The sequence below is a fragment of the Dermacentor variabilis genome, chromosome 3, assembly GCF_050947875.1.
Source record: "Dermacentor variabilis isolate Ectoservices chromosome 3, ASM5094787v1, whole genome shotgun sequence".
In the NCBI taxonomy this organism is placed as follows: domain Eukaryota; kingdom Metazoa; phylum Arthropoda; class Arachnida; order Ixodida; family Ixodidae; genus Dermacentor; species Dermacentor variabilis.
In genome coordinates, this window is record NC_134570.1 from 162,876,811 (window position 1) to 162,904,253 (window position 27,443).

The following is a 27,443-nucleotide window of genomic DNA, read 5'->3' on the forward strand; positions in this document are numbered from 1 at the left end:
GTCACCCATTGCTTCAACAAATTTAGAGGACATCTCAACGAGCACCTTTGATACTTCTTTAATGCTAGCTGCTGCCTTTTCAACCAAGGCTTTAGCAATATCCGACAGAGCGTCAGTCTTGTTAGAAGCCATTTCTAGAGTTAACTAGGCACACTTGCAAACCTTAACACAACAGGGTAAACACTATAGAGACACACTGTGGTACACTGTGGCAGCAGTGACAGCAAAACTTCTGAAGAAGTTTAAAGAGGCAAAAGAAAAGAATGCTAACCTGCAATGTGAAGCAGCAACCGTTTCGCAGATGCATAGTCGATGATGTCACTGCTGCCAAATGATGTCTCTTCGGAGCATTGCCGTCCTTATAAGCTGTAAGTTGGTCACGAGGTCCTGGTGTCCAGCGCCGTTTGAATAGGAACGATCCGGCTTTGCGCAGTTGCCCAGCTCAGTCGTTCGTCACCTTTATCGTAGGCCGGTTCGCCAGCGATGCTGATACAGTTTTCGGGCTTTCGTATGCGGCAAATCTGCAATGTGAAGCAGGAACCGTTTAGCAGATGCACAGTCGATGTTGTCACTGCTGCCAAAATCGAGCGCTCTCGCCTCGAAAGATGTCCAGGATGCCCGAGCGTGGTCTATTGTTTTGCTAAATCAGCTGTTGTGCACCTTAAGCTGCGGTGCGTAATTTATTGCTAACTTTTGTCCCGCTGTGTTGCACCTAGCAAGGGACGAGATGTTTTGCGGGATATTTTTTGTCGCGAAAAAAATTCTGCTCTGCCTCTCTCTTTGCGAGAAATAAATAGCATTTGCCTGCATTCTGAACCTCGAAGTCACCGCCTTTCCTTCCGATTTACGGGCACTATATTGTCAGATAGTGTGGTGAGGAGTCGTTACGCTGTTGAGACACGCCTGTCGAGTTCTCCACGGACTGCTGAGAGGTCGAATACTTTGAGCAGAAGGACAGCGTCGACTGGCACCGTCTGCCTTCAAAATAGGCCGGCACGACCTTAAATATGTTCGCGGTGCCGGCTGGCCATTCCACTCATGAGCACAAGAGAGGACAATCTTCTTCACACGAGGAAGCAGTTGTTGCGGACCCTGGACGCAAGCTTAATCACCTGAACAGGTTTGCAGGGGTGAAAGTCGTCATTGTTTCCCAGAAGACAACTCGCAACGCGACGAATCGGCATCGGGAGGGTGGCTTAGTTACCTGCATACGTTTGCAGGACGAAAGGTTTCCTTGTTTACCTGAAACCGCCCCGAAACGCGACCAGTCGTCCTCGCGGGTTGTTATGAACAGTGCAGGTGGACCGACGCCTTCGTTCGCTACAGCTTGAGCGCCTGTCTGCGACGATACGCGTCGACCGAATGTGTGGGGGTTCGGCGCGTTACCTGACTGACATAACACAGACCCGACTGCTTCACACGCTTGAGTTCCTTCGCTAACCTCGGTGCATGTTTGCTACGCGTAGTATGTGCGCACATTCCGAAATTCCCGCTGCAGACGCAACCAAAGCGAGGTAATTAAATCTGCCGCTTGCCTGTCACTTGAGCAGCCTAGCCATTTCCGATCATCCCAGTTCTCTCAATTTTTTATGACTTGGCTTCAAGCTTGTCACGTGAAGCTTCCTCCTAGTTGTTCCCTTCCTGTATGGGCTTTATGCCAAAGTGCATTTACGCGCCATCTGCCGACGCGGTGCCTGCTGTCAAGATGAGCTCTAGAGCCACGGTGCGCATCCGCGTCCCATCATATTGGCTTTGCTGGCTTGACATGTAGCTTTGCCTGACGTGATTAGCAGGTGCTCGTCGACTAAACGTCAACGAAGTGTCGTTTTCCATGCTCCGTCGCAATTGCGCGGTTGTTTTACGCAGCGGTTGCCGATGGTGCGCGCGGCCGCCACGCCTGGCTCTTTTTAGAGCGCCTGTTCCTGTGGGGAGCCCGCAGCAGCCACGCATTTCCATGGAGGGAGGGGGGGACGTAAAAACTCCCGTGTCCTGCGCATTGGGGGCACGATAAACGTTTCGTGGAACTCAAAATTGATCCGGAGTCCCTCACTACGACGTGCCTTATAATCAAGTGGGGTTTTGGCATATAGAACCCGAAAATTCGTTCTGCGGCGAGCGTCGGCATCGTCCCTCCGCCTCGTCGTGACCGAGCGAACTTGCGCAGGAAAATGATGAAAGAGCGAACGCAGAGCGTGGATGAAAGACGGCGATAGCGAAGAGAGCGCAAGCAGTAAAGCGGAGGAAGAGGAGGGTACGGCAAAAGCGTGAGAAGGGTAGCGCCACGCGCGACAGGCCTTTCGGCGACGATGGCTGCGAGATAGCGCCAAAGTAGCGCGAGTCGTCTGTATGGAACAGGGTTGTCAGATTTGGCTACATTGCGCCAAATTGGCTACTTTTAGAGGCTGTTGGTGGGAAAAACAATGCCTTGGCTACTTTTTGGCTACTTTTGAAATAGCTTGGATATTGTAAACATTGGATAGAAACTTGTGTAGCACATATTATGCAGCAACATAAGCAAATGTTTAGGCCAACGCACAACCACGGCACTTCAAATCTTTCAAGCTGGTCTGTCATTATCGTTAATCTGATCCGGGCGCTTTCAGTTTATGCAAAGGTATGACGTCGAAGAAGCCTATTTGCGAAGAAGCCCATTGTTGCGCCGCAGGTTTGGAAGCACGCTCGCTTTGAGTGGTTATTCCGCAAGCAATGGCTCGACGATCCTAAACTAAAAGGTGAGGAGGGTTCGTTCGTTACTTTAATGTAATGAAAGCGTGCGTTTCGATTGTTCACGCAAAACGCTATGCATTGCGAATGCCGAAAGGGGCAAGTGTTTACGCTGCCTTTCTTCTATCGATATAAAATTGGATTACGCCGCCTGACGGAAATGAGCACTCGGTGAAGTGCAAGTACTGCTTATGTGAAGTTCGAGCTCATTACACAGACTTGGTAAAGCACTCAGAAGCGAAAAAAATATCGTAAAGCTTTCACACCGAAGGGTCAACAGTCCTTGCGCGACGCAGTCGAGGTGCTCTTGTCGGCCGAAGAAGCACAGAAGCGATGTGCCCTCAAGCTCGCTGTGTTCATCGGTTGCCACATGCCGGTCAGCTGCGTAGATGAGCTCACTGATATCTTAAAAGGCTAACTGCGACACAACGTCTCGCTACACAAGACAAAGTGCACTTCCCTGTTAACAAAAGTGATCCGTCCATTCGTTTTGGACAAGCTGTGGGACGACCTCGCCAACAAACTATTCTCAATCCTAGTCGACGAAACGACTGATTTGTCAGTGAAGAAACTCGTCTGCGTCAGTCCGCTACTATAGTGACATGGCCAAGAACATCACAACCACGTTTCTCGACCTCAAAGAGACGGTGGAAGGACGAACACGGTTAAGTCACGACACAGTGAAAGCCGTTTTCGAGCAACATTCTTTAAATGTACGTGACTGCGTTGGTTTGTGTACAGACGGTGCTAGTGTCCTGTGCGACCGCAAGTCTTCACTGTGGAAAAAGATGGAGAGCGAAAATCCTTCACTCACACTTGTAAAGTGCGTTTGTCGCTTGCTTGAACTCGTCGCTGAACAAGCTATGCAAGACATGCCTTCGAACATTGTTTTCATGGTTAAAGTAACTCACAATTACTTTGCGCATACTAGCTCAAGGCAAGCTGCCTACAGAAGCCCTCTACAGCGAAGTCAGCGGCAGTGACGAAGGAGGTGAGCCGCTAAAGCTCCTTTCCCCGTCAGGGACACGATGGTTTGCTATCTCTGACTGCATTGACCGCATATTGTCACAGTGCGATTCCCTGCAAACTCACTTTCCGACTGTAGTGGATAGAAGCTACAACGTGCGGCTTCTAAAAGAAATATACATGGATAGAAGGAATCGCGCCTACCTCACCTTTCTTGCGGATACCAAAAGGGTCAACAAGCTTTTTCATGGACATATTGTCGATCCGCTCGACGTGTTTAAAGAAATCGAGAAACTTCTAAACGGCTTTATGACAAGAAGTCTTAAAAAATCCATTCTGTGGCAGAACGAGGGTAGCCTTGAGGACTTCGACATCATGAGGTTTGACTCATTTTTTTAAGCTTGGGGGATGCAGATTTTGGGGTAAATTTCTGTGATTACCTTCAGCAAACAAGCTTGGGTGCTGCAGAGGCAGGCACCCTGGAGCGTCGTTGTTTTTCTTTCATTCAGCGTTGTGCCAGTGAACTACAAAAGTGACTGCCAAACGCCACTTCACTGCTTCGGAAGCTGAGGGCCACAAGCCCGAAGTCAGTTCTCGGAATGGATGCCATGAATGTACTATGCAATTTGCTGGCTGGCATGTTTGTGGGCAGCTCCAGCTGGAACGGGAGCTACGGTATTTACAACAAGTGGAAGGGATCAGCGCGTGTGTACCAGACGTAAATTTCTGGACGAAGATGTACTACTACCATGACCCGTCCGGTAGTAACCCTATGGCGTAACTTGCAGAGGGAGCCATGAAGCTACTTGTCTTGCCAATATCAAACGCAGAAGCCGAGCGAGTTTTCTCAGTGACAACTTTGACCAAAACTGACCTTAGAAATATAATGTCTGGTGATCTGTTATTCTCAGTTCGAAGTATAAAATACGGACTGCGACTGAGGAACATTGCCATTCCGCCAGTAATGATTGCCAAGATTAACTCAAACATTTACACGTGAACTGCAGCTGTGATTCTGATTTGTGATAATATTCTAGTCATATTACATGCTGATCAAAGCGCTGTTATTTGTAGTCATTTATACATGTTTCATAATATTTTTGTATGTTCCTTCATTTACTAAGTGCACTCTATGTGTTGGCTGTGATAATGTCTTCAGAGTTCCACTATAAATTATAATGCAACGTCTTCCCATAATGTGGCTACTTTCTTGGCTACATTTCTGTACCTGGCCAAAGTTGGCTACTTTCAGAGATTTTTCGGCTAGTTCTCACACTTTGGACCTGGCAACCCTGGTATGGAAACAAATCGATGCATGAGCGGATGTTTGTGGCGGCTTCTTTGTATCACGCACACGCGCCACGATTAGCAAGGCAGTCGCGGCGCAGTTCACTCCGTTTGCAACGTCTCGTGGTTTTAGTACTGCGCCATGACGATACGTACGCAGCACGCAAGCGCTTTGCGGAACGTAGTAGCGCGTGTCACGTCAGGGCTTTTAGTACTGGGAAATTCTTGCCTATGTAAGCGGGCGAGCGTCATTAGACGCCAGGCGCGTCGGCCGCGTCCGCCATTGCGTCGAACCTGCACCAGAGGCGTTAGTCGAACCATCGATCGAACTATAGACGCTGTTGTTCTCGCCAACGTGATGTAACGTGTGCGCGCAAACAGCGCACACTGAACACTTTCTCAAAAACAAAGTTCCATTTTTTTGCTATAGATTCCCACCGTGCAGGATCCTGGACCCGGTGTGTTATCGCAAACGGCTCCAATGTTTGCTGTCGCGTGTCCAAGCACGGTTTTGCAATCAGTGTCTCTTGTCGCGTAAAGCAGTAGGACTGAATAGCAGACACCACTATGCTCCGCTAAGCAACAAAATCCTGAACGATTAGGTGGAAATGAGGGCACCGTACTGCTTTTATTTCCTCAAACCCTTCAATGAAGCCTGGAACAAGAGATGCACGCGACGGTATCGCTATACACAGCTGCGGAAACGCTGTCACGTGCGTCAGGAGATAAGGTCAGGTGCAGGTGTGTGATGCGCGCAGCTATGAAATTTCAAAAACAGTTGCCCCCTTGCGAATATGTTAGTTTGCGTTAGTGGTGTGGTTGGCAACGCAAAGATTCCGCCCTTGAGGGTAGTTCTTAAAGGATTACGATGTGCACAGCTGTATTGCATGGTTTCAGTAGGCTACAAATTCTCTATACGCGGCGATGTCGGAGGTGCCGTGGCATCTGCTGCTAATGCGATGCCATGAGGAGACGCCCGAACACGCTGTTATTCCTCGATTTGTGCGCACAAAAGTGTGTCTGATATGGAGCTGGAAAGGCAGCACGCTGTGAGGCGGCCCTCCACGATACCTCACACAATTTCGATTCGGTTGAGTTCGGAGCCGACATGCCCTTTCTCCTATTAGCAGGTCATTATTCTACTTCCAGCGTATCACCGACACGTGTCACATTTACCCCCTCTCCCCAGAAAAAGAAGCGCGGAAAAGCACTTCGTAGAGCAAGCGTCTTGATTTTACTTATCACTGAGCTCGCACACATTCACACCACAATCTTTGCATTATAAGATATGAAGCCGCCAAATAAACAGACACACACTAGAGAAGAAAACGGGACAGGGCGCCTTGTGTGTGTCTGTTTATTTGGCGTCTTCATATTTTATAATGAATAGCTACCAACTAGCCCAACAAGAAGTGCTTTTAACATATATCACAATCTTTGCAACGCGGAAAACAAAACACGTTACATAGATCGGCTATAACTTGAACTTAGTAAAATGCGGTACCGAACTGAAGTATGACTTGGATTGAACTTATATGCTCTGCGTTTTGTGAAGGCTATATTAGAATGTTAAACAAGGCTCACAGGAACGGGCTTAATCTACATAAACATTACTTGAGTTGTCGACATCCCGATGCATAAGAGGGGTGTATCTAGACGGGGTGCCATAAATTATTCCGTATGCAGTGTCCTTGTCTATTGCATACTTAGGATCTGTGGACGCTATAGGATAATGCTGTCTGCATTGAACTCCCCTAAACGGAATTCAAGGGACGAAGTACATGACTTCCGTTTTTCAGCAGTTCTAGTTACCGGGGGTTTAAGCTCAATGGTATACAAGATGCGCTTTTGAAAGGAGCAGATATTTTATTGTCCACGCCATGTAATACGTGTAAGAGAACTAATTGCTAAGCTGCTACTTACAAAATTTATACTTTCGCGTAGCCGTTGAATAGAGCTGACAGAACAATACATAATTGCAACACCAAACAAGAAATGATCTAAACAACCAAACGTTGTAGTTTTAGCGACGCAACCAATCTCGAAGCCACTGGTAAACATGTTTGGCTGGTGTTGATCAAGTTCGACAGTGGTTGATTTGCTTTGTAATTCAAAAGCTGCCACGGCCAAAACAGAGAACTGGCGAGAAAAGCCGTAAATAATTGGCCTGTCTCGATGTCGCTGAGATTGTCAGATGAAGTTGACCTTTTGTAATAACTTTAGTTCCCTTTAGACGGATTGGGAAAAAGAATATCCCCCGGTTGAACGAACTTTATTTCTGCATTTCGCTGTTGGAGAATAATGAAAATAATGCTGCCCGATACAAGTGCCAATTCAATTTAGCAAGATTCTACTTTATCACAATGTCCACAACTGTTTGCGTTCTTTCGGTAGGCTATTAGCTTACCATCGTCGGCGACGAGGCCTTGAACGCGTCGCCGCATCGATTCGTAGAGCGATGCCACCACCTCGGGCACTCCTCCAACACCACCACCTCGAAGGAGTTCCTACTCCTCACTGACTGCACGCCAAAGTGTGTCGGATGTTGCTCTGGAGAACCGGCGCGCGGACAGGCGACTCTTCATGATGCCCCAAACATTTTCGACGGGGTTGAGATTGGCGCCGACAGGTGACCAAGGCAGCGTGCGTATACCAAGGTTCTCGAGGACCGTTGCCACTGTGCGAGCTGTGTGAATGGGACTTCTGTCGTGGTGCAACAGGCAGCAGCCATCCTTGAATGGTCCCTCGAAGGCGTAAGGTACCAGGACTTCCTGGAGCAATCCGCAGTAAGATGATGCAGAGAAAGAGCCATCAGTTTGAACATGTGGACCGAGTCCGTCCTTGCTGATGACTCCTCATACGCCGACGGCGCTTCGGCCGCTGCAGAGGACGCTGTGGCAGTAACGCAGCGCGCATCTGGAGAAGTTTAATATAAAAAAGTCAGTCCTGAGTGTGAAATGGGTGCAGTTGAAACATAATAGAACAATCACGGCGGTTAATCTAGCAAACTTTAAAATCTGTGCGAGATTGCTTACAAATTATTTTGCACTGTACGAACAGAAATATAATTGGCATCGGAATAAGACAAGCGCTGGCATTTGTAATAGGCGCGTTGTTATTCATGAGAGAGTTTGCTACAGACGGTTCTGAGCTGACAACTAACATTATTCACGTAAGGGTAAATGTTTCCACTGCGAACAATTCAACACAGCAGTAAACACTCACCTAAAACTCATAGGGCGTCAAACAAGACGCTGCTGATCCTTTCGCGACGAGAAGGTGGATTCGTCGCTGAACTCATTTTGGCGCCATTCTTTCGCCGTCCAATCTTCCACATAACGTTCGAACTCAAGTCTTAGTAGTCTCTGGCGCTCTGTCACATGAGGCTTCTGAGGAGCCGCGCAGTTCTACAGCCCTACTTTTCGCAGTCGCCGCCGGTTTGTTCTGGACGAGACCTTTAGCCGAAGCTTATCGCGAGTTTCGTCTGCGTTCATGACCGGGCCTACGCAACACAGGCAACTGTGAGCGAATCGGTGATTTTATTTGTTGCTCTTAGCCGCCCAGTGTGCTCTTATATTGAGAAAAAGTACGCCTATGGCTGAGGTATAGGCCCTAATAATTGTGCTAATTGATGTCCTGAAACAACTGAAAAATAGTCTCTGCCTAAGTGTCAAGTGCCTTGCCCTTAAAGTGGCGCTGAACCACTTTTTATTGAAGAGGATAAATGCATTTGAAGTTAAAATAGGCTATTTTAGAAGTACTTTTCCGCAAACAGTTCTTCAATGTGTTCAGCAGGAGCGGAGTTATCGGCAATCAAATACGGGCTTCGCGGAGCTTCCGCTCCTTCTTCAATGCCTTGCACTGCGAAGGCTACGGCGGAGCGGAGCGTGTCTCACTGTGGCGGGCAGTTCATATTTGATTCCGGATGTTAACGTAGAGGCCACTACTTCCGGTTTTAGCGCCTACGACGCGCCAAGCGTGTGCCAAACGAGCTTGTCCTTAGCGGGCCGCAGTGCGCTTAGCCAGTGAACTCGTCGTGACACCCCTCGGCGACCGCGACATCTACGCCACGTAGCAGACAGCAGCTACATTACAGTGTACTAGATAGGGGCAGTGTGTTCAGGAGGCGCTCGCCGCTGAGGCGCTTCGCGTAGATAGCACGAGATGGCGCTGTAGGAACATGGGCAGTACGAAACCGACGGCGCAGCGCTAGCGCTGCGCGTTAGTATTGTCCTAATCATTTTCTGTCGCAGTCAAATATACGTGTAAATGCTCGGCGGATGATCAGATGCATGCCCGAAACTCACTTCATACAAGAGATGAATTATGTCGGCTTGTAGCGCATCTCAACGCCCATTAGCCGGATTTATTAACTTTGCAGCAACGGCTTTGCAGAAATCAAAGTAATAGTGTAAAGCCTTTAAATCTGTTTTGAGCTACGCTACCACGTAATTAGAAATTATTCGGGCAGAAAAAGAAAACTGATTGATCAATGGGCTTAATATCCGCAAGCAGTCATGCTGGAAGTAGCACCATAGTAGAGGGCTTCGAAATGATTTCGAACAACTCGGATTCCAGGCACACATTTTTTTTTTCGGTCCGCATTCATAAAACAGCGGCCGCGGCATCCGCGACCCAACGTCAAGCGCTTAGTTTCTCAGCTGCTGCTATAAAAGAGAAGGTAAAACAGTATGTACGTACACGGCCCAAAGACCTTACCTGCTTGGCATTTACCTTCTTTCGCGATAAACATTTGCCCTTCGTTCTTTCATTCTGTTTCGCGAATCCCCCACAAATACATTTGCACAGTTTATTCGTAAATTAATTTATTTACGCAATGAAGTGCTCCCGACCGCCACGCTCATGCACGAGTAGGAGACACACCGACATTCTACATTTCTGTGAAAGGAATAGAACAGGTATGAAAGACGCCAAGTAAGAGAGATCTCTGAAAAACTACACACGGCATGCCAAAAACAGAAAAACAGTGCGAGTGGAATCTAACCTACACGACATAGACCTACAGCGGAATTAATATGCTTAAATGAATTCCTTGATTCATTTTTAATTATATCTACAAGATTTGCTTTTTCAATGCACCAGAAAAAGTTGTGCACTTAGATTAAAACATAAAGTGTCAGCATACACGTTGCACCAGCCTGCTAAGGGCAGCGGCTAACTTTCAAGTGCAATTTCCTTTTTCGTCGTGTCTCTCTTGACTGATTAAGACCTTTAACATAAAAGTGCAGCCTTGTTAGCACATAAAGCGCACAACTGCTCATGTGAAATCATCAGCATGCAATTTGCAGCCTATGGCATATCCAAACTTAGCTTTCACAAGAATCATGACATCGACTATGCTGTCGCTGCGAAGCTCCTCTTGGCTGAAGAAGGTTGTAAATACTCCAAGTTTCTTTACTGCTTCAAAAAGTAACTTGGAGGGATACAGCAAGCCTCCCCTGTCACAAATTTCTGTGAATTTTGAGACTCTACTAGTAACACTAGAGCTCTCCAAAATAAGAGAGCGGCAGTCCTCACATTTGTTGCGAGTAAAAAATTTCCGCGCGACATACCCTGCCATATAATGGATGAGGCGGTCATCGCTCCTTTCTTCCACGTAAGCCCGGTGCTCTGCCGGAGTACTGTGTAGCCTTTGCTCCACCAGTGTCAGATTTCCAGCCTCAACTAACTCATCAAGTGATGCAACGTCCTCTTCCTTGTCAAAATTATCAGGTGAGTGAGGTAGCGATACTAAATCTTCACTGATCTCTGTGTTGCCTGTTTGCATTGCCTTCGCCAAGTTATAAAAACACAGACAATTCACAACAATAAAAAATTGAGAGGGCGTCGGGTGATCATTGGATCCACGCGACGGTCTCATAATACCAAAGAAGTTCTCCAATTTATCTTGGCTTAGTCTAGATGTCAACAGGTGTTTAATACCCTCTCTTCTCAAGTATTCTAACAGAGCTAATGTGCTGCACAATGTCACAGGGAGCCCATCTGCCGTCGACTGGCTCAAGAAGCCACCAACTCCTTTTGCATTCGACTCCCAGCGAGACAGAAACTCGAGGAATTCCTTCACAGTCTTCACATTTTCAGATCCTGGACGAAGGGCTCTGGCTGGGAACCGAGAAGTTATAATCTTGATTAGCTGGTTGATAGCCCTGAAATAGTGCGAAATTCTCTTTTAAAGATGCACTTGTCTTAAAAAAACGCATTTGTACACGCTGGTCACTTGTCCTGAAATATTCAAAGTAGTAATTTCTGCTTACGTGAAAAATGATAACGTTTTATCAATCTTCCCCCACGAGGACTCCAACGTGTCTTTGTAGAAATTCTGACCATGCAAAACACGGTCCCCAAACAGCTGAAATGCAAGGGTCACCTGCATTTTCTCAAAGCCATTCGGCTGAAGATGTACCAGGATGAGACCAGGCATCGCCTTCAGAGTGATGTTGCCGCTATCTATCTTGAATGCTTCCCTTAAAGGTTGGATGAAAACCTGAAATTATAGCTATAAGTAGTGAGACTTAAGTGTGCACTCACTAGCTCAGCGCAACTCAAGAAAATTAATCTGCAGGTGATTATAAGCCATCAACATGAAATCGATTAGCGATTATTAAGACAATAGTTGAGAACAAACCGAACTTAAGTGGCACTTGTGACAACAAAATACCGTCCCATTCGGAGTGTTCAATGGGTGGCTGAGCAATGTATTCCTGACACACTTGATTAAATGGCGAAAGTCCGACAGAAAATACAGGTGACGAGCAGGATCTACAGGGTGCTCAGACTTGCAGGTGTCCTTTCCCGACTCCACACCAATACCCAAGATCTTCCACATGCGACGGTTCCATGAGGCACCGTCACACGTGATAAAATCAACAAGAAGTCCACTGGCTTGAGCAAGTACTGTTTCTTCTATTAATATCTTCGCAAGGAGCTCCGCTTTCACATTTCTTCGAGTGGCAAAGCAACCTATTATTTGCGTCCATTTCCCAGTAAAGGGAACGAACATTACCACCATTCCGTGGTCGCAACGAATGCTCTCTCCTTCTTCGGTAAAAGGGCCCATGTCGATAAATCCCTCAATATGCCTGGACGACGTCACATTCAGGTGCTCTGACAGTTTGAGTTCATCGACCAACAGCCCTCCACGCCTGCTAAAAGTGTGCTCATGTGCCTTGTCTTTTGCTTGAGTTGTCTCAATATTTTAGTGCTGAAACCAAAGCCACTCTTGTACAGCTTGAAGTAACGTTTCAGTGTGCTCTTGCTCGGCAGTGAGAGAATGTTGTGCTTACGCAAATGTTCTTAGAGTTTGGCACTTTTCATCTTCATAAAGATACTTTCTAAGATCCAGTCTTTTGAGTACACATTACCCTTCGCACTTTTCTTCTTGGCCGCTGAGAAGCACTGTCGGACACAATCTTGCCGTTTCGAAGGCAGTGATGCAATATGTTCCTGTAAAACTTCTTCGGGCTTTAGGGAGTTCTCCTCTTGCATTTGCTTCAGACGGTCTTTTAATTGAACACAGCGAAAAAGGAGTCATATTTTTTTGTGCTGCTACTCGGAGTCTAGCAGTAGTGGTTCGGGTGCGCTTTCTTATCAATCCCTGCAGCCTTGATTTTCGAGACTGAAGTGCCTTTCTGGTGTACCGGCAGGAGATACACGCTTGTCCTGCAAAGAGCAAGTAAAACAAAACTATACTCTGGAAATCAAAATTACTTGATCTTGATAAAAACTGTGCCATGCACCACAGTAAGTGAACTTGTAAATTATCACGCGTTTGCATGCATTTATTCTCAAGTACAGAGCACAAAAAATCATACCTTCTGATTGTTCCTTTTCAGCACATTTTTTGCTGTAGTATGTCCCATTACTGATGGTGACCTGTTGCTCTAGGCCTTCTGTTAGGTTGTGCTTGGGCATGTGGCTCGTTGGCAAGGCGCCAGGGCATACGCGATGCGAATCGGTTCTGAAGAGAACGTCCGCTGTTTGTTCACGGCTCAGAATGGTTCCCTTTTCGACGATGAAACCGTATAGATGCGCTGTGATCGTGACTTCAGGCCTGTCGTGCCGTGTAAAGATAACTGCCCTTTCACAGACAACTTCGGACTAGCGCATACTGAGCTTACAGTATACAAATCAATTATGGCCCGGTACATTGTGCGAACTCCAGTACACGGAAGGCACATCGAGAGTGCGAAGGGATAACGAAGAATTTGCTTCGAACAGCTCCGATTCCGGTGCGTCGCCTTGCAAATCTGGAGTACCAACTGCAGCGAGTTTGTTTTCAGCACTATTGTGGCGGTTTTGCTCAGTTCAAGGCCTCTTTGAATCAGCACAACATACCGTGGAGTTCTTCCGCTTTCTTGGCGCCCGAGGCTTTACCGTCTTCTTCGATAAATAGGCGGGCGTGTTTGGTAGGAGCGTACGGCATCCGGCAGCAACTGTGGCTTTCCTCGCGGGGTGCGTACCTTTTTCCCGTCTATAATATGGACGTAATCTCGCAAGATGCAAGAAGGCTCGAAATGGCGCTCGCAGACCGAGCAACTTTCATCAAGCACCTTATCTTTGGGATGCAGGCTTCGTTCCCAAACCTTTCTTCTATCTTCATCTTTTGGCACGGCGAACAGGGAAGGCTGCTCGCCTTGGGCCCACTTGTAGCCGGTGTTGCACCCTGGCGCAAAGCAATGACGTTGCCGGCGGCGATTAGGCATTGGCTCTAACTCGCAAACACTGCGTGCAGCAAAATATCACACGGCCCGAACGACCTAAATACCGCGTTTCAACAAAAGCAAGGCAGAACTCGGCAAGCACACTTCCAGCGGCCGCAACACACGGAGAACGCGCCCGTACAGCCCGTGCGACTGCAGCGCCGCCGCATACATCCGGGACCTGCCTTCGTTCCCGGCTTCGAAGCAGTGCGTGGCCGCTGCGCCGTCTGAACAAACTGCCCCTATCTAGTACACTGTAGCTACATGCAACTGTAGTGCGCATCAGGGCTGCCAGGTTTGGCGATTTCTCGCCAAGTTGGCTACCTTTAGACGCTCCTGGCGACAGAAAATCGTGCTTGGCGTCTTCGCTACTTTCTGGCTACTTTTGGCGGTGGTAAATGGCATAGAAAGGCTGTGTTCCAATACTCGTCATAGACGGCTAAGTAAACGGCTAAGTGGACAGCGCCCATCTTAAGTTTCGTTCCAATTCTTACGAAGACGTCAAAACAGACAGATTCGCGAAGACAGCACCGAAGTCAAAAACGGTGCAGGCTACTTTCCTGCCCAAACAAGATGGCAGCTGAACCGGAAGCTTGGAAAGCCGACAGGAAGGCTGTCTGCGTACAGACTTAGACACGCGATCCTACGCCCTTCATTTAAGCTGCATCGTGTTTTTCATAGGTTAGCAGGCGCGAAGACTTAAAATACAGAAATAATTTGTGCTTTTCTCAACTTTTTCTTGTACCCACGAGGTGGCGTCACTGTCGTAGACGAATCTTCCGTACGTCTTTCAGACGCCTAGAAAGGCCTTCCATTACACGGCCGCGAAGCTGTCTCGGCTGTCTACGTAGGCTGTCTCGCATGCTGGTTAGATTGCAACACGCCCCTAGTGTCCGAATAACACTACCCATAGGGTTTCCAACTGTAATATAGTGAGAAACTCTATGACACTACCCCTCACGGCTCCTTCGAAGCAACAGCCCCAAACGTCACATCTTAAAGGCCATGCTTTTGCGTCTTGAAAGTTGCGGAAGCAAATTCAGGAGCTGAGAATATATCATAGCCGCCGTATGGTCAGTGGGCCTATTCTACTTCTTCTGGGCTGTCCATGACTGCCCGACATGCTTCATATGCAACGCCCGTTGGCTGAAATCAACGTTTTGGGCAGCACGGGACTGTTATGAACGGATAATTGAACAGGCCGAAGTAGCTCTCCCTGAGCAGCAGGAATCAACCAGTCTTAAAGGAAATGTTTTTGCGTTCTTCGTACGACGGAAGCAATAGGTGGTGTCCTAATATCACCCCTAGCGACTGCTAATTACCTCTATAGGGAATCTCGAAGACCGTGTTTTTTGGCGCCAGAAACGACTGCAACAACCAAAAGCGTGTCGTTGCAGCCATGACACTGCAAGTGTCAATGTCAATGTGACTACGTTCCAGGCAGCGAAGGATGTGTGACGTCATACATTTCACACGGGAATGTTTGAACTAACTATGGTGGTGCAAGGACGGCGTGCAGCGAGTTTATTGCACTGAAACTGGCAACGCCGCTTCATCAAAGAACGTCAGCTGGTTATTACAGTAACTCATGATAGAATAACACGTGATAACGTTTGTTTTGTTGTTATTTTTGTTTGCCATCAGTGAAGCAGGAAGCTACAGGTCTTTCTTGCTTTTTCTCTTCATTATTTTCGAGTGAAAAATTGGCAATTGTTGGTTAGTCACGCCATGGCTGCTTTTCTGGCTGCCAATTAAGGCTTCTGCCACAGTTATCGACTTTCATGGCTACTTTGGCTAGCTCTTGGCTAGTTTTTTTGCTTCTTTTTCTTCCGAAGACCGGCAACGGTGGTTCGCATGCGCAGCGTTTGCTTTCTGCACGACAGGGTCTGACCACGTGCTCGCGCTCATATGCTACAGTCTGGCCATGCTACCTGGTGGGGACCGGCTTTGTCCTTCACCAGCCTGACCTACGGATAGTAGCCACAGTCAACTTGCGCATTTTTGGAGCAGTCAGGAGTGAGCGCGCGCGGGCAAGGGTGAATGTGGTCTCACCTTAAGTTTCGCGTGGTTCGAGGTTAGTTGAGCTTCAAAACTAGTCGAAATTAGCGAGACCCGCCAGCTACGATCCGATAAGCAGGGTGACCAAAGTTTAATTCCTACGCGGGTGGCTACGGCCAAGCGCGAGCAGACGATAAGCGGCTTCTTCCGGAAGCACGTAATCATTATCTAAGTCGAAGGCATATCACGGCGGCCGCATTTCGATGGGGGCTAAATGCGAAAACACCCGTGTGCTTAGATTTAGGTGCACGTTAAAGAACCCCAGGTGGTCAAAATTTCCGGAGTCCTCCACTACGGCGTGCCTCATAATCAGAAAGTGATTTTGGCACGTAAAACCCCAAATATTATTATTATTCGAAGGCATATTTTCGCTTACTTCTGCCTGTTTCAATGCCTGTCCTAAATAAACATATACAGTAGTAGTAGGAAGAAGGACACTCAACCATTCACCCTTCTTGATTCACGTCAGCTATCGGCCAATAGCAGCCTCGTATGGGAATCCGGTATATTATAAAACGTCCAAGCGTCCATAAGAGAGTGACAAGCATGCTTCTGCTGAAAAGAGAGCGTTTGAGGGAAAGGTGACTTCGCGCTGCGCTTTATAGCTCCACGCGCCGCGTACAACAGCAAAACTTGGCAGAGATGTTCAAAGCAGTATATGCTATCCACGGACCTTTCTTTCACCAAGTCCGAGGGGTGGTTCATTACCCCTTTAAGTGTTGCTCCGCGCCGCTAGTGGCAAAGCAATAAACTGCAATAGCCCATATTGGACCACACCAATCATGCCGCGAGTCTAGCCAAGGTTTGAACAGTACCATGGGCTCTATTCTCGATAGGCGTGCCGGCTGCACGGCCGCCATTATCCGTCATGTTGGCTTTCTGATCGGCTGTCGAGAGGTCATGTGTCTTGAAATTTGTGCAGGGAAGCGGAAGTTTCGCAAAATGCAATTTTCCGTTTTTATCAAGATGATGAATCGTGACATGGAGCTGCAAATGTTATCGACTAATACTCTTTTTTTGTGGTCTTTAGTAGCCATATGGCAACATTTCCGCTTTAAGAAGAAAGTCAATGGTAGCACGCAGAAGCCCCTGCAATGCATCTGCAATTTCGCAAATATGTGGTGGCGGTTCAAGATAGCCGCCATATCAGCTTGCTGATTGGCTGGAGGAATATCACTTGAGGGACGACACAGGAAGCGCGGTTTCGTAAGCTTTATTGTCGTTTTGTGACGTTGGGACGGGCTGCCATTGCAGAGATCTTCAGCCATAACTTGTAACGGAACGAGCCACACGAATTATGCTAATGAGGGGCCGTGTGCAAAGGAGGCAGCAACGCTTAATAGGCGAGCTGCTGCGTTGCCGTCTTCTAGCTTGCAAATATTGATGCCGACAATATTAAGAGCAAATTTACTTATTTGTGTTTATTAGGAGTACACAAACAAAAATTTTAAGGTTAGTATATTCGCAAGGTGTTTTTTTTTTATTACTCTAACGCGAACTCTAGCTGGCATAGCGAGGGGGCTCTTCGTATCTTCCAGAAGGCACCCCATAGTTACAGCCGTAGCCCTCGGTTGCCTCTTGTAGTTTTTAGAACGTAGAAACAATGGCGGTGTCTTTTATTGTGCAGTGACTCAAGTTGCAAAAAGACCCACAGTTTTGTGAGCATCGCAATTCGTTCCAGATGCCCGAGGGAATGTTCCGGTCTCGTTACCGACTGTGTAAGAACTTGGCACGGTGGCTATGCGAAGAGTTTCGTCCAGTGCTTGTGCGGGAGCTTATGAACAGCGTTGGCTGTAGAAGTTCAGGTGCTGTGCGCGCTTCGCTTCCTTGCCTCAAGCGGATTTCAAGGTGAGATTGCCAATGAGGAGAACTTGGCTACAAGTAAGTCTAACCTTGGCCGCTCCATGCACGCAGTCGTCGAGGCCATCGTGGATTGCGTCGGCAATGTATAGATCTCGTTTCGAGACGGCGCAGCAGTATCGCCTTCTGCATGCGAAGGGTTCGGGCACAGGGATTGCAGATTGTAAGGTTGCGTCGGTGCTGTGGAGGGCACAATTGTGTGCCAACGCGCACCATCGGACGGGCACGACCCCAACAAGGCGGCTTACTTCAGCCAAAAGTGCTCTTGCGCGTTGAACGTGATGATGGTAAGCCTTAATTAAACGTTTGGCTGCTGACTGCGGAACCAGATAAAAAATTATGTGCTTTTACGTGAGAAACCAGGTCAATAATATGAATCACGCCATAGTGCAGGACTCCTGAATAATTTTGACCACCTGGAGGTTCTTTAATGGCCGCCTAATGCACGGTACCATGAGCGTTCTTGCATTTCGCCACCATCAAAATGCGGGCGGGATTTTATCCCCTGCTCTCGGGCTTGGCAGCGCAACGCCAAAGCCACTACGCCATCACCGCTGGTTTTGGAGAGAAACGAAATGATTGCAGAGCATACGGATAGGTATTGCAAGTGAAATGTCAGTGCGACCCGCCGCTCAAACAGGGCCTGTTGCCACTGTGCAGTTTGCAAACGTATAGTGGGTTTGTTAGCATAAGTAAAATATCATTGCGTAATATAAGTGTGGCACGGGCACTTTCGATTCGGATTGACAATGATCGCAGCCAAGTGGTAAGTCGATTCAGATTGGTTTATGCCCCAGTCACACGTAGCATTTTCGATCGCGATCAAGGTAAATCCGGATTGAATGTCTAACTTGTGATTGCTTTCCATCTGCGGCTTGCGCTGTGGAGCGAATCGTAATCGAGAAGATCGATATAGTATCGAGCGCGGTCGCGGTGTAAGGGGCCCCGTGTAGAACCGGCGTTAGGCTACTTCTACGTCTAAAGCATTTCACAATTCTGACTAATAAGCAGCAATGGTGTAGGTATCAGGCGACGATCGCTAACGAGAACCTCGAGGGCGATGCATGGAACAGATTATACATCAATGAAACCGGGTTGAGAAATATCGCGATTGAGAGAAAGAGAGAGAGAGAAAGACGTTTACTATTTGAAAAAATAAAGAAATGTCTACATATATATTAAAAGGCAACGTGTCTATGTGACTTCGGTATAAATGCGACTCCCCACTCGCAGAGACCGACATGCTTAAATGAACAGCTGAGAGACACGAGTTTGATTTCCGATGGACACGATCGGTTTAGGAAAATATTTGGTTAAGCGAAACGTCTATATTCCTGGGTAATGGTGATTATACTCGTTTCACTTATCATAACCGAGTGATGCGTGTAAAGCGTGCGGACACAGAGCAACGCTGCGACACATGCTCTGCGAATGTGCAGGTAACAAGGGTACTGAAACCGCTGCCGTTCACGACGCGTCCAGAACGCCGGCCGTTACCAGCGTACAGGAAGCTCGAGCTCGCTCGTTCCCGACGCTGCCCCGGCTGCGGGTGCTACCGGGGACCTTCTCCGTCCGCGTCGCCGCTGCTGGAGGCGGCTCTCAAAAGTTAGGAGCTGGAAGACGAGCTTTGGGCCGTCCGGCAAGCCGAAAACGCCGTCCGAGTCCAACGACTTCGAGCCGCCACCTGAGGCCGCCACAACTAAACCTCCCAAACCATTCTTTTTAATAAAGTATATTTTCTTCTTAAGTGAAACGATGCACACGACAGTTGTAAGAAATATTTAGTTCGATAAAATAACACATCGGAAGGAGTCTGGCTTTCTAGAAGAAAGGATTGGAAATAAAAAATGCAGATCCCACACACTGTGGGAATCGATGCAAGCGAAGCTTTGTCTGCTTTTTGCGTTCAATGACGTTATTTGGCGGTGATATGTTGACGGCATAGCATACGACAGTCGTGACGTGATGTGCAATGTTACATTGACTGCGTCGCTTGAATTTGTTGTTCTTGCTCAGCTCAACGCTTTATGCGAGCCTTGGTTGGCACAACGTGCACGCTTCGGCGACATTCTGGGTTGTAGCGCCGTAGCTCACAAAACTTCCTCCTCTATCTCTATTCTCTCGCTAACATTCTCCCCACCTCGTCTCTCAACTGTCGTTGCTGTTGCGGGTGAGCACGGAGACAAGCGCTGCAGCTCCTGCACTGCATTTGTGAGGGTTACGCCTAGTTACGGCGTCAAGAGGGCATTGTGCACATGCGACGCCGGGTAAATGTTGACACGAGCTTCTCGGGTCATCTTTCCTTTGTGGCACACTCCTGTTATGTACTAACACGATAGCGTTCAGCGTCCCGTGTAGCAGAAAATCCGGTGTCGACGCCGTGGGTGTCGATAGGTGAATACCGTATTTACTCGACTCTAAGCACCCCCTTTCTTTCACGATCGCGATTCCCAAAGTTAGGGGGGGTGCTTAGATTCGAAAAATTTAGAATGACACCCCTCTCCCTCTTTTCGCTGCGATATCACGACGAGATGGGTGCGAGAAATAACATCTTATTTTGCAAACATTCAAAAGAAAAATCGGTGCAGACAGTGAATCCACCGCTTGTGTAGGATGCTCAGCACTATTGCTGCCACTCGAGTTCGTCGCACCGCTTGAACCGCTGCTCTCGGTATCCCACAGCAGATCGTCTTCCGTTCCGTCGAAGTTGTTTGTGATCGCACTTCTTAAATGGTTTGACCACAACGTCCACTTGGACCCTCTTCCACGCGTCTGAAATCCACTTTGCGATGGTTGATAGGGACGCTTTCTGCAGCTTTCCCGTCGGCGTCTTCTTCCGGTCAGGGTTTCGCGCTCACTCTTCGTACTCCTGTCGGATGATGATGATGTGTAGTGTTTTATGGCGCAAGGGCCAGGTATGGCCAAAGAGCGCCATGACAAATGGTAGTGTTAACGATGTATTATGGAAGATGTGACATGGCTGTAAAGTGGCCTAAAAATAGTCGCTGTACAGTGCGTAAAATCTACGTGCTATAAAATTATGGCGATGAATAATGACGAAGACTGTGAAGAATAAAATCCATCGTAAAAGAATGATGCATTGTTTAAAATATGCGAGATGTTAAATTGCTTACAGCACTACTGCCTCACCCGAGCCCTTGAACCACAAGGGCCTAGAGGCATGTGCTTATTCAAAATAATTATCGCAGCGACATCCTCAGAAGAGAGGAAGCGCTACGAACGTGTGGGGCTAATAACATGTAACACAACATCTTTCAAAAAACCTAAGACGGCGTTGGTGTCAAAGAGTGGTTCTGGACCAAGTAACATAACAGGATGAAGGGGGATGTGGTGCCTGTATGCTAAGAGAAAATGTTTTTTTTCCTTTCGGGTTCGGCTTCCCGACACTCAAGTAGGACGTGGAGGACGGTCAGCCTCTCCCCGCATCTACCACAGGTTGGAGGCTCGTTTCCCGTGAGTAAAAAGTTGTGTGCCAAAAGTGTGTCCTATTCTTAGGCGGCAGAATAGCACATCTGTCCGGCGGCATTTTGTTACAAGAGGCCAGAAACCTAATTGTGGCTTTATTACATGCAGTTTATTATTTATTTCTTCGTCCCACATGCGTTACCAGTGGCTTCGTAGTTTCCTTCTTAAGAAAGGCTTCAGGTCTGTGACAGGGACCGAAGCAGTAGGATTAACTGCATGCAATGAGATTGATGTGGCCATCTGGTCGGCTAGAACGTTTCCCTCGATGCCCCTATGTCCAGGCACCCAGCATATGATCACATGTTGGTTAGATATATATGCTTTGCACAGTGCGGAGTAGAGCTCATTAAATACTGGATTTTTGTGATTACAGAAAGACATCAAGGCCTTCACAACACTGAGGGAGTCCGCATATATAATTGATTTCTGGAGTTGTGATTTATTTATATGCTTTACGGCTGACAGCAGTGCGTAGGCCTCAGCCGTAAAGATACTAGTTTCCGGGTGCAGTACGTCGGATTCCGAGAAGGATGGACCGACGGCTGCATAGGATACCCCGTCGTGTGACTTTGATGCGTCTGTGTAGAACTCCGTGCAGGAGTATTTGTGCTGGAGTTCCCGGAAATGCATCTTGATTTCAATCTCTGGGGCATGCTTTGTGACTTCCACGAACGATATATCACATTGTATGAGCTGCCACTCCCAAGGAGGTAGCAGCTTGGCTGGATGCATTAGGCGAAGCTCGAGGAGTGGAACGTGCATTTCTTCGCTAAGCTCCCTCACACGCAGCGAGAAAGGCTGTCTTACGGACGGACGATTGTGAAAGAGTGTAGCACATGTCATGTCATTAATGGTACTAAAACAGGGATGTTGGGGGTTTGAGTGGACTTTCAGAAAATATGTATGGCTGATGTATGTTCTCTGCAGATGAAGTGACCACTCATTTGATTCTGCATATAAACTTTGTATGGGACTCGTTCTGAAAGCGCCAGTGGCCAGTCGGATTCCTAGATGGTGGACTGGGTCTAGCATCCTTAGTGCGCTCGGGGCAGCAGAGTGGTAAATCACGGCGCCATAGTCTAGTCGTGATCGAATGAGGCTTTTATAGAGATTCATTAAGCACTTCCTGTCACTACCCCACGTAGTCTGGGATAGAAGTTTGATTATGTTCATTGTTTTTAGACCCTTTTCTTTGAGATGTTTAATGTGGGGGACGAAGGTGAGTCTGTAGTCAAGTATGACACCTAGAAATTTGTGTTCTTTGTTTACAGGTATCTGTTGTCCACGCAGTTCTATGCAAGGATCTGGGATAAGTCCTCTCTTTCTTGTAAAAAGAACACAAGAGCTTTTGTTAGGATTGATCTTAAACCCATTCTTGTCTGCCCACATTGACACTTTGTTCAGGCCATGCTGTACCTGTCTCTCGCAGACTGCGAGGTTACAAGATTTGAAAGCTATTTGAATGTCGTCCACGTAGACAGAGTAAAAGATGGCGGGTGGTAGTGAAGCACGAAGCGTGTTCATCTTCACGATAAATAGCGTGCAGCTGAGCACGCCTCCTTGGGGTACACCCGTTTCTTGCGTAAAAGGACGTGAGAGGGCATTGCCGACTTTTACCCGGAAGGTACGATTTGACAGATAGCTTTTTATTATATTAAACATATTACCGTGGATGTCCATTTCTGACAGGTCTCTTAAGATTCCGTAACGCCACGTGGTGTCATACGCCTTTTCCATATCGAGAAATATCGATAGGAAGAACTGTTTATGTATAAATGCGTCCCGGATATTCCCTTCAACACGCACGAGATGACCGGTTGTGGAGCGCCCTTCTCGGAAGCCGCACTGATAAGGATCAAGCATTTTGCTCTGTTCAAGGAAATGAATGAGTCGCCGATTTATCATTTTTTCGAACACCTTACAAATGCAACTTGTGAGGGCTATCGGGCGGTAACTTGCCACTGAGGAAGGGTCTTTGCCTTGTTTCAAAACAGGGACTACAATGGCTTCCTTCCAGGCGGTTGGAAGGTACCCTGCATCCCAGATGGTGTTGAAAAGTGTGAGTAGTGTAAGTTGCGTGTCATTGTGTAAGTTTTTGAGCATTTCATACATGATTCTATCACATCCTGGTGCGGAACTCTTGCATGCGCTCAAGGCAGCTTTCAACTCGGCAGCACTAAAAGGGCAATTGTACGGTTCATTCTGTCGGCATTTATTGATGAGTGGCTTGCATTCTTCTATTTGTTTATATTTTAGGAAGGATTGCGAATAATGATTTGAGCTTGATACACTCTCAAAGTGCTCCCCAAGTGAGTTGGCCTGGTCTTGCAGTGTATCGCTCTGGTTGTTTACCAGGGGGACTGAGTATGTTTGCCTACCTCTAATCCTATTAACTCTGTTCCAGGCTTTGGCCTCATCCCTAAACGAGTTAATACTCGATAGATACTTTTGCCAGCTTTCTCTTCTGGCCTGTCGGCGGGTTCTCCTACCTTGGGATTTTACTTTTTTAAAGTTGGCAAGATTTTCTGCAGTGGGCGAAGCGCGTAGCATCTCCCACGCTTTGTTCTGATTCCTACGTGCAATTCTGCATTCACTGTTCCACCACGGGACATGCCGTTTGCATGCCGAGCCGCTTAATTCACGTATGCATTTAGATGCGGCATCTATTATAAAGGCTGTGAAGTACTCCACAGCAGCATCGATTTCTAAAGAAGACATGTCGTCCCATGATATACTAGTTAAGTTTCGGAACCTCTCCCAGTCTGCTGTGTCAATATTCCACCTAGGAGCATGTGGTGGATATTCATTTTCTTTAGGTGATCTTAGCAGTATAGGAAAGTGGTCGCTGCCGTAAGGGTTGTCGGCAACTTCCCATTCAAGTTCAGGCAGTACAGACGGGGAGACTATGCTAAGATCTATGGAAGAATAGGTTCTGTTTGCGAGAGAGTAATATGTGTGTTGCTTCTTATTCAACAGACACGCACCAGAAGAAAAAAGGAATTGTTCGACAAGACGTCCTCGCGCATCTATATGAGGGTCGCCCCACAGGTAGTTATGCGCATTGAAATCGCCAAGAACAACATAGGGTTCTGGCAATTCATCTATAAAGGACTGAAATTCATGTTTGCTTAGTTTATAATGTGGGGGAATATAAAGCGAGGAAATAGTGATAAGTTTCTTCAGCAGAATAGCCCGAACCGCCACTGCCTCAAGGGCCGTTCGTAGCTGTACACGTTGACAGGCTATGCTTTTTTTAATTATAATTGCAACACCACCCGATGATGCGACAGCATCATCGCGATCTTTGCGAAATGTGACATACTGTGGAAGAAAGTTTGTGTATTTTGATTTCAAGTGTGTTTCCTGTAAACACAGCACTTTTGGATTGTGTTTATGGATGAGTTCTTGAACGTCATCAAGATTCCTAAGTAGACCTCTGACATTCCATTGAATGATTTGTGTATCCATATTTTAAATTAAATTTGTGCTGTGTTTACGGAAAGGGAAGGGATGTCTTAGATTACAGAACCCTTTCGAGGCCCGGTAATAGGGGTTTTGCTCTTTCTGAAGCGTTCGAGCGAACCTCGGCGCTCCTTAGGCGTTTGGTGCGCCTTGAGGACAGGTGTAGTGTCCATTGCCTCCTGTGAGACGCCGGACAAGCGCTCTTGCGAGCGAGATGTTTTCTGCGAGAGTCCTGCCCCGGAAGGCAAGACCCCTGCGCCCACCTGCCCGGAGGTCGATGGGGCTCCCTGAGGGATTTGGCTGCGCTGGCCGTTGCCAGCGCTGGAAGGGAGCTGGGAGGTTGAGGCAGCCTCGGCTGCGCCCACCTTCGGGGTGAATGGTCCCTTCTCCTCGGTTGACGGAGTAGCGCTAGCTGCAACCGTCGCGGGGGCAGATGGCGTAACTGCCGACTCACTGCCTGTGGGTCGGACAGCCGCCGGAGGCCGTTGTGACGCTGCCCCCTGACGCGCCACTTCGGCAAAGGTTTTCTTTGGCAGGTGTGCTACCCGCCTTCGTGCCTCTTTGAACGATATATTCTCTTTCACTTTGATCGTTACTATTTCTTTTTCCTTCTTCCAGGAGGGGCACGACCGCGAGTACGCGGCGTGCTCCCCATCACAGTTTACACAGTGGGGAGCGTTCTCACACGTTTCAGTGGTGTGTTCTTGGGCACTACATTTAGCACAAGTTTGACGGCCTCGGCAACTCTGCGAACTGTGGCCGAAGCGCTGGCACTTGAAACAGCGGAGTGGGTTGGGCACGTACGGCCTAACGCGGAGCTTGATGTACCCGGCCTCGATTGACTCGGGCAGGACACTTGAACCAAAGGTGATTATTAAGTGCTTCGTTTGAATCTCTTTACCATCTCGCCTTATCTTTATTCTTCTAACATTGATAACATTTTGCTCACTGAAGCCCTCCAGGAGCTCCGCCTCAGTCAGCTCAAGCAGATCATCATCGGAAACAACACCGCGGGTGGTGTTCATTGTACGGTGTGGCGTTACTGTTATGTGGGTCCCCCCGAATGACACTAGTTTCTGTAGTTGCTCATATTGCTTCTGGTCGCGGAGCTCCAAGAGGAGGTCACCGCTTGCCATCCTGGACACCTTGTAACCTGGTCCAAAAACATCAGTCAAGGACTTTGAGACAAGGAATGGTGATATGTTTCGCACTGCTTTGTTTGGCTTTTCAGAGTGAATGACGTGGAACCGGGGAAAATTCTGGATTTGGTGTCCGAAAAACTGAAAAACATCTTCGGTGCGCCCTCGTTTCGGAGGGCGATCAGGAAGTTTGGGGAAGGGAGTTTCCATGAGAATATATAAGATTCGGCAACAGCGCCGACCGCCCACCACGGAGCCCAACGAGGGGACGCGGCAGAGCTTGTGTACAAGCCTGCACGACGCCAGCCGTACGCCATCACTATAACCCAATATGGTGTACCCAAGGTAGGATATCCACACAAGGTTAACCCTTGCCGCCGTGGAGAAAGGAAGTAAATGGAAGAGAGAAGAAGACAGGAAAGATGTAAAGTGAGAGATAAAGACGAAGGTTTGAGAAGAGAGATAGGAAAAGGCGACTACCGATTTCCCCCGGGTGGGTCAGTCCGGGGGTGCCGTCTACGTGAAGCAGAGGCCAAAGAGGCGTGTTGCCTCCGCCGGGGGGCCTTAAAGGTCCGAACACCCGGCATCGGCTCAACCCCCAGGATCCCCCTTTCCCCGGACACGGCTAAGCCGCGCACGGCTACGCGCGGGAGGGTCCAACCCTCGTGTGCTCGGGTACGTGGTGTCGCAACACACCAAACGCCTGCTGACGCAGACGCCCCTGCGGGGACTCCTGTCGGAGATTAGCTTTGAAGGGCTTGTTAACTGAAACGTCAAGGTGTTGCAGCACTGGCGTCATGCCATCCAGAATCACAACCACGTCGCTATTGATGTTCTGAAGCTTTGTCTTTACCTCTGGGGTGAGATGGCCGCGAAATGCGTCCAACAGAAGCATCGAACGCGTGCCTGCAGATCCGCCGAGCAACGATTCCAGAGTGAGCAAGCGTTTGGCGGTCTTGGCTACGCGCTCTTCCTAACAAATAGAGGGGTGCCGAGATCAGCATGCAAACTTTTTTCCTAACTTTTTCGATAAAATACGAATGAATGAATGAATATTTGATGTTTAATGGCGCAAGAGCCAGATGTGGCCAAAGAGCGCCATGCTATTGATTAATGAGTTCGCAGTCCCTGATGGGTTTATGGTCTTAATGCGCCGTGGCTGTAAAGGGGCCTAAAAGAGTTGATGTAAATTCCATAAAATGTACAAGTAATAAAATTATGCGAATGACTATTGGCGAGTACTATGAACATTAAAATGGATTGAGAAAGGATGATGCAATATATAAAATATGTGATTGTCTAGATGTATAATATTGTTCAGAGCACTACTGCGCCTCACCGGGACCCTTGAAACGCAAGGGCCTAGAGGCATGTGCTATACAGAGAATCTATCCTAGCGATATCCTCTGGAAAGAGGATGCGCTAAGAAATGAATGGGCCTGTAATATGTAGTACAACATCCTTCAAGAAAGCGAGGACTGCTTTGGTACCAAAAAGCGGTTCTACCCCAAGGAACATGGCGGGATGCAGAGGGATGTGATGGCTGTATGCAAAAGGAAAATGTTTTCTCCTGTCTTTTTCGGCTTCCCGGCACTCCAGGAAGACATGGAGGACGGTCAGCCGGTCGCCACATCTACCACAGGTTGGAGGCTCGTTACCGGTCAAGAGAAAATTATGAGTGCCAAATGTGTGTCCTATTCTCAGTCTAGTGAATAGGACGTCTGTTCTTCGTGTTTTCGTT